Below are 8,883 nucleotides of genomic sequence, written 5' to 3' on the forward strand. Positions count from 1 at the left end.
AATAAGTATGTTTTTCTATAAGTGATTGTTTAAAAGACTAAGTATGTGTAAGTTTCTGTAGAAGTAGGTGTGGTGGTGTGTGTATAACTGTATATGCAAGTAAATGGATGTTTGATTCTTTATTAGCATGAGTGACTTTGTGTGTGAGTAACTCTATGGATGAGTGGCGTTGTGTAACAGGATGTACAGGTGTATGAATACATATGATGAGTGACTACATGTATGAGTGACTGTATAGGACTGTTGGTGAATGAGTGGATGTGTATGTGGATCTTAGAATTACTGAATAGGTTGTTGTAACTGATATTGATATGTTCATTATTTCGAACATTTTAGTTTCATTTTTTTAAATGTGTGTATTAAAGGTTATATTAGGGGAAGAAGAGGTCTGCTACTATTTCACAAGGATGATGTCATCAGTGATGTCATCAGTGATGTCATTTGAGATGTCATCAGTGATGTCATGAGTGATGTCAGTGACCATGTCATGAGTGATGTAATATGTGACGTCATCAGTAGTGCATTGCGGGCGCGCAAGTTATAGTTAGCTGAACTAACTATAACGGGGAAATTTCATTGGTTTTTTACGAGTGAAAGGTCCAGCTAACTATAACATGTGTGAAACCTTTGGTTTTTTCATTGAATTTCTAAGGTTTTTTAAATGCTAATTCCTAACTATAACGTGTGTGAAACCTATGTTTTTTTTTGTGAATTTGCAAGGTTTTTAAATGCTAATCCCTAACTATAACATGTGTGAAACCCATGTTTTTTTCAGTGAATTTGCAAGGTTTTTAAAATGCTAATTTCTAACTATAACGTGTGTGATACCCATGTTTTTTTCAGTGAATTTGTACGGTTTTTTAAATGCACATTTTTTTTTGTCATTTTTTGTAACCCTTTGTATAAAATAATATATGTACTATATCCTGCATTATGGAAAGGTTTTTTTTTTTATTTATGCATTTTTTCCCGTGCGCGTACGGTAAGCTGACGGTACGCGCTTCGTACGTCATAAGTACGGTGCGCATACGTGAGTGACGTACGCGTACACCCGGAAGCAACGTCGCGGGTACGCAGGGGCGTGAAATGCGCATGCGCGATACGCAATACGTGCGTGACGTACGCGTACACCCGGAAGCAACGTCGCGGTTACGCAGGGGCGTGTAATGCGCATGCGCGAGTGTGACATACGCGCTGCGTAAGCGCACCGTAAGCGTCACGTGCGCGCACGGCAGGTCATGTGACTTACAAAGAACACTTTTTATTGGTTGAAATTACTTTCACTTCCAGAAACTTCCCAAACCACACCCATTCCCCTCATTACTGCTTGAAAGAACACTTTTCATTGGTTGAAACTACTTTCAGTTCCAGATTCTTCCCACACCACACCCATTCCCCTCATTTCTGCTTGTGATTCTCTAGGAGCAGGAGCTGGATTGACATTGGGATACAATGGCAGAACAGCAGACCTCTTCTGAGAGTGAAGCCAGCAGCACCACCATGATCCAGAGAAGGAGGAAACAAAAGACTTCTTTTGTATGGGAGTATTTCACTTTTCCAGAGGGGGAGAAAAAGGTGAATGCTCCATTGGTCACTTGCAAACTTTGTGGTCGTGTTTTATCAAGAGGAAATCCAAGGAGGAAATACTCCTTTGGAAATCACTCTATGAAGAGACACCTCCAGGACAGACACCCAAGGACCTTTGCTCGACATGCTGAAGAAAACCCTTCAGTAAGTCACCAGAGCCCAGCCTCAGATGCTCAGCCGAGTACATCATCGGCAGCTCAGCTGAGCCCTTCCTCTGATGTGGGAGCATCACCTTTTTCTTCTCCTGTGGACATCAACCCTCGATTTGGGAGCGTTGAAATGAGGTGTACAAAATGTGGTGGTCTTATTGTTTTTGGGGAGATCAGTCTTACCCTTATTAACAATAAGATAGACCAGCATGTTTGTAGACGCTTATAATACTCCAATTCTTTCTTTCCTCCATCCCTGTATGAACCCAACGGCTCTTATAAGAGCCAACCTTACCTCTCAACTTTTTTTTATTTTTTCTTTGAAACTTTTTTTTATTTTTTTTTACCGTACGCGTACGGTAAGCGTATTTTTTTTTTTTTTTTTTTTAAAAACACTAAAAATCAATTACCACATCTCAAGATCCTTGAGAAATTAATAACTAATTTTTTTAAATCTTTTAGAGATAAAGTGGACCAGACCACAAAGTATGCAAGTGACCAATTGAGCATTCACCTTTTTCTCCCCCTCTGGAAAAGAAAAATACATTATGAATCCACTTTTCAGATTCTGAAAACAGCACATGTCCAAACTGCTTTTTCAGACCACCACCATGTGTAACCTGGGTGGCTGCCTACATTCCAGCAAGGGCAACCAGCCTTAGTGATGCTGAATGTATTTGCATTACTGGCTGAAACCTCAAACCCCACTCGCTTGTAAATACTGTGCATGATTCCACATGGTAAGCAGCTGGGTGTGTGCTAAGAGTCTGCTTCTGCACCAAAAAACGGCTCCCCCTTTCCATCTAATGCAACTGTGAAATCACCAGAGCAATACGCAATAAATCTCTGCCTATAATTCCTCTTTGCACACAGAGTCATGTTTTCACATTAGTCACAAAACGAAATTTCTTTGCCAATTTGAAAGCACATTTACTGCTCATTTTTTTGGCAAGTGATAATCACTTTTACAGACTGACACATTATGAATCCACTTTTCAGATTCTTAAAAAACCACATGTCCAAACTGCTTTTTCAGACCACCACCATGTGTATCATGGGTGACTCCCTACATACCAGCAAGGGCAACCAGCCTTAGTGATGCTGAATGTATTTGCATTACAGACTGAAACCTCAAACCCCACTCGCTTGTAAATACTGGGCATGATTCTACATGGTAAGCAGCTGGGTGTGTGCTAAGAGTCTGCTTCTGCACCAAAAAATGGCTCCCCCTTTTTCCTACTAATGCAACTATGAAATCACCAGAGTAGTACACAATAAATCTCTGCCTGTAATTCCTATATGCACACAGAGTCATATTTTCACATTAGTCACAAAACGAAATTTCTTTGCCAATTTGAAAGCACACTTACTGCTCTTTTTTTTGACAAGTGATAATCACTTTTACAGACTGACACATTATGAATCCACTTTTCAGATTTTTTTAATTGCACATGTCCAAACTGCTTTTTCAGACCACCACCATGTGTAACCTGGGTGACTGCCTACATTCCAGCAAGGGCAACCAGCCTTAGTGATGCTGAATGTATTTGCATTACTGAGTCCAACCTCAAACCCTTAAACTATTCTTTTTTTATACCAGTACACCTTAATTTATCGTGAAAACATAGTCCATATTATTTTAAATGTTCCTCACATTTAAATTTCTCCCAAAACAGAACATGATAAACACAACTTCAACAAAAGGAATTCCATTTCTATTATTCATTTCTTAATTTACCATATACATCCCCTCTCAAACTCTAAACTCACCTTTAAAATTAGTTAGCTGTGAAAGAAATGTGGCACTCAAACAGCAGATTATCAGAGCCAGGATCTCTTTTCTTTACACCTCTCTCCTATTCTCTTTCTATTGGTTGAAAACCAACCCTTTTCCAAAAGTACCCTTCCCCCAACTTGACTTCTGCCTAGTACCCTTCCCCCAACTTGACTTCTGCCTGCTACCATAGCAACAGCTCATGGAACACTGCTGTGTGGAGTTAGGTCAGAAGTTCGCCAAACAATGTTTCAATTCCACAGAGCAAGAGTGCTTGACTTTTCAAACCTAACAGCAAATCCAAAGTACTGTTCTTTGGTAACACATTTTTCTGTACCAATACAAAACATGCTTCTATTAATTTACACATGCAGCCTAGTTTTTATTCTAGAATGGTATGAAACAGCCAATCAGTTCTTTTTTTTATGAAAAAAATATGTATGCCTCCATTTCCAAACTGTCTTTCATTTCTTTTTACCATTCTACTGAATTACACCTCCTGAGTGCATCCAGATCTCCTTGGAAGATGTTCACAGTGTGGATTGTAGGGCACAGCTATGTCTTCTGGAGTGAAAAGTATGCAGAGAAAACAGGTATGGTGAGAGACCTTGCTTTGCCAAATGTAGACATTAAATGGATTGGTCAGAGAGGGTTAAAGTGGCACCAATTGATGCCATTGGTGAAATCCTTCATGCAAATCCAACACCCTGACCTCATAATAGTGCACTGTGGTGGCAATGACCTAGGCACTTTGACTGGGGTAGGTCTGGAAATGCTTATGAAGGACACCTTTGCACAACTGTTTTCACTTTTCCCTAAAACTGCCTTTGTGTTTTCTAACATATGCCAAAGGCAAAAATGGAACTGGTCCAATCATTTCTGTCCGCAGATTGACAAAGCAAGAAAGCACGTCAACAAATCTGTTTCTGCTTTCCTCCGTGACTATGGTATGGGTTCCATTTACCACAACAACTTGCGTTACGACATGCAAGACATTTATAGAGGAGATGGTGTACACTTCAATGATGAAGGGAACAGAGTCTTCCTCTTGAACCTTAGACTCTGCATCGGTACTTACTTGTAGGTACCACTAAAAAATCACTTCATAAACACAACGGCTCTTTTTAGAGCCCCCTAATATCTAAACACTTAAATCTGAATTTTATTTCTCTTTTTATTTTTTTTTTCTACCGTACGCGTACGGTAAGCTTACCGTAAGCTTACCGTACGCGTACCCCGCGATTTTTTTTTAAAATTAACAAATGTTTTTTTTGTACTTTTCTGTCCTTCTTTGACCCCCTTTCAAATGTTAGGGGGTCTGTAACTCTCCACCTTGCCCCCTTTTCAAGATATCACTCTTTTTTTTCTGAGTGAAAAACACGAAATGGCGGCCGCCGCTTCCTGGTTTCGACCGATTCGAATGTTTACTAAGATCTAAGAGCCAATCAGAATCGCGCTCGCGCACGCCACCGTACGCGTACGGTAAGCGCACCGTAAGCGCACGGTAAGCTGCCACAGATATATCTATTGATTAAAAGGCTATTTTCTCAGATTTTACTGAACAGATTTACACCAAACCTACAAAAGGCACTTCCTTGACCTAGGGACTACCTCTCTGCCAAATTTCAAGTAATTCTGTTCAGCCGTTCGGGCTGTAGCCCTGTCTAAAGGTCCTATGGAAAAATGCATGAGAAAAACGCGTTTTGGGACCCCCCTTTTATCTCAGCCCCCGCTTGACGAATCCCCCCGAGACTTTCAAGGAAGGAGCGGAGCGTAGCGCCCCACCTATTTTGAAAAATTCGCGAGGATTCGTCCACCGGCGCCAAAGTTATTCAAAATAGAATGTTGCGGATTTCCTATGGAAACGTGGTCCTAACTATAACTACCTACTGGCGACCGCCAGTAGGTAATATATATATATATATATATATATATATATATATATATATATATATATATATATATATATATATATATATACATATTCCACAAATTTTAAAAGTTCATTTTATTTACTTAATTCAGGAAATAATTCATCTATGCATTTCAGCTCCCTCTCACTGCCTTGTTCATGATGAAACACACCACTTGTCTGCTACATTTTATGTTCGTTGTGTTTCAACAACATCAAAGCCAGAAAAAGAATACTTTAAAGTTCAAGCCCAAAATGAATGTTCAGTTCAGCACCATCTTTGAAAGTACAAATGCGGCAGTAGTTGAAATTACTTACTAAAACACCAATGTTACAATTAATTCAATATTACTCTCCTTTTTTTGATTTTTCATAGAATTTAACAACATACACAACATAACTAGTCATGAAATTAATTAAAAAAAGTTTTGTTCAATATTACTACTTCTATTGCAATTCAATTTGCTCAAGTTAAATTTCTGAAACGTGTTATCATATGGCAAGTGTCACTGTGACAAAGTGCTAATTGCTATATACAATATATTGTATCAGCCTTAATTCTAAACTTAATGTTATAGTTTGAAAAGGAGGAATAATTTCTTTCTTTGTTTTTTTTCATAAGTCCTCCACAACACTTTGGGTTATTCAGAATATTCTTATAGCATTGTAGACTATATTACCCACACATAATTGTAAAGATTCCACAAATAGGATATAACATTATATGTAGGCTGTCCTGTTTTCAGTTTCTATTTTTGGTAAGTTCTGGTGTTTTTCCAGTGTTTTCAAGTTATTTCAATACCTTAAAAAACACAGCGGTTATTAGTGGTTACACATATTTGCGCCAATAAAAACAACAGAAACTGTTTTTTTCTGGTGTTTATGGAACTTTGTGATTTTATTATTGCTTGCTTTCTGCACTGATAGTGCATGATATATAGACAGTGTACGTACAGTGTATATGAGGTCCAAATACATTTTTAGGAATCAAACTTATCATAGTACACCATACAATACTTCTTCAGTGAGTCTTTGGTTATGCACCTTTTCTCTTTCCTTCCAATGTAAACTTTATCCATGAAAAAGCCCTCTCAACATTGGCATTTGAGACAGGCAACGCCAAAATAGCCAGTACACAATTTGCTAACTCTGGCCACTGACATAGCTTTCCATGCCAGCACTGGTGCACCTGAAGCTTGTGCTTCTCTGCGACAGGTTCTGCAACATATGCGGTGAACTGGGCACATATGCCCTCAGAGTTACTGAAACGGTCAAAAATGAGGCAACACTTTTGAAACTCCGTAGAAAACTTCCCTTTACTGAAGGGAACTATAACTTGTGCAGAGAACCACAATGAAGCTTCATTTACCTGGTTGGTCAAGGGCTATTTCTCATACATTGTAAAACAAAAGTTCTTGAATTTCCCCTAAACATTTCTTAGCTTACCAAGTGGTAAGCACCCTAACATGGAACATGTTGCAGTGCCAAAGTCACTAAAATTGTTGCCCAGCCTATTCTCAAGGGGATGTTTCACATCAACACCAATTATGCTGAACACTTGGTAGACAAGGGTGTTTTCAGAGTCTAGTTTTTTTTATTATGTCCACTACAGCAGTCTTGCTTTCCTGTAAAAATCTAAGAATGCAGTAGAGGGTACTTTTTTTTCAAAACACTATCAATAGGTGACCAAAGATCCTCACAATTCTTGCCTTTGGCATCATCACTTAGCAAAACTTCTGTAAACGGTTGCCACATGGATAATATAGCATTCGTGGTCGCTAGGACTGAGAACCACCAGCTAAGTGACACAGTTGGGATGACTCTTTCTTTGGTGCCACACAAAGCACAAAATGAGAAATACTTGTGTTTTAGTTTCTGCGCATTACAAAACAGTGCACCAGAATGAACTATAAAGTCAATAGCATTCTTCATTAGCTCTGAAGAGTGTAAAGATGTTTTCAGCATACCATCTAACAAGTGGCAAGGATCTCTTACAGGGAAGTACTTCAGCTCAGGTATTGATTTTGACACGTCAACACACAACGTTTTCATATACGTAGCTGAATCACTTCAAATACAAACAATATCACTCCAATCTTTGTTGAACTTTGTGAGAACTTTTTGCAGCAGCATTCCAAGTGACACTGCATTCCATGTTTTCCAAAAGTCTGGTGTCATGTTTTCACCAGTATCCCAGATGCTTTGTGACTGCACTCTTTTCACATATAACTGTCACCATACCTTGCTTTGAACATTTAAAGTCTGGGTGTTTGCCAATTCACCTACTATCAATACTGACTCACTAGTAAAAGGGGCTGGTGTTCAAGGGTTTTTACCCATTCTCTGTGAATAAATGTGATGGTACATATTGGGAAAGATTCTTATGAAACCTTTATTTTTCTTATCAGTGAAAGATTCGAACGTAGCCAAACAATCAAATATGATTTTGATATTTCCTGATTCTCCACAGCTTATAAAATAAATAAACAACACCTAAAACATGCTTCTAACCCCTGTATCTTGAGACCAAAGACCACCACAAAACTAAAAAAAGGAAGAAGAAACAATATTTTAGTGGCATCCCTAAACAACAATTTCAAGCAGAATAATGTTAGCCCAGTCTTTCTTACTGCTACCTTATATAACAAAGTTACATTGTATTGGCCCCTTCGGAAACAAAAATGACTCCTTCACTCTCCTTTTTGTTTCTTTGAATGGCATTTAGTTTGTGGTTGTGCAGGTTTTTTTTTCAGTGTTTATATGTTTACACTGGTGAGGACTATTTCCCTTCTGGTGGGGTTTTATCAGTTTTTATAGTTTTAAACTTAAAGCCGGACAGCCTAATTATATACTTGACAAGTGTCTAAAATCGACGACATTGGGTCATGTATATGGCTTTACTTTTCTTCCAGAACAACTCTTTCATACTTAAATGCCCAGATGTTGAAAAGGATTGGAGAGTGTATGAAAGTGGAATATTATGTGGTATGGCTGGGTGGCCTTACCATGTAAAATTATCACAATACCCTAAAGAGGGTCCTTGAAATCACACTAATAAATCCTTAGCTCAGTCCTGTTCGAGTAGCAAAGAGCAGCCAGGGTTTTCTAGAGGAACATGTGCTAAGCAATTCAGAGTACCAACATGGACAACAAGTAATTGACATGACTCGAGAGAAATCCGACACCGATTTATAGAAATAGAATGCATATTTTTCTTAATTTAGAGACCAAAATGAATGGGATATCATACATATAACCAGAGTTATAGATATTTGATGCAATATTCAATCAATGCAGTAAAATACATAGACAAGATAATATTGGGTTCAATGGCAAAATCCACTAGTCAGGTGTTGAGGGCTTATATCAATCATCGGAATGGTACCCATTCTCCACTGCATTTTTGCTCTGCCAGAGTAGTAAGGCTCTTGGGCTGAAGAGACCTTACTGACTCCGACAAT

The sequence above is a fragment of the Triturus cristatus genome, chromosome 12, assembly GCF_964204655.1.
Source record: "Triturus cristatus chromosome 12, aTriCri1.1, whole genome shotgun sequence".
Classification (NCBI taxonomy): Eukaryota; Metazoa; Chordata; class Amphibia; order Caudata; family Salamandridae; genus Triturus; species Triturus cristatus.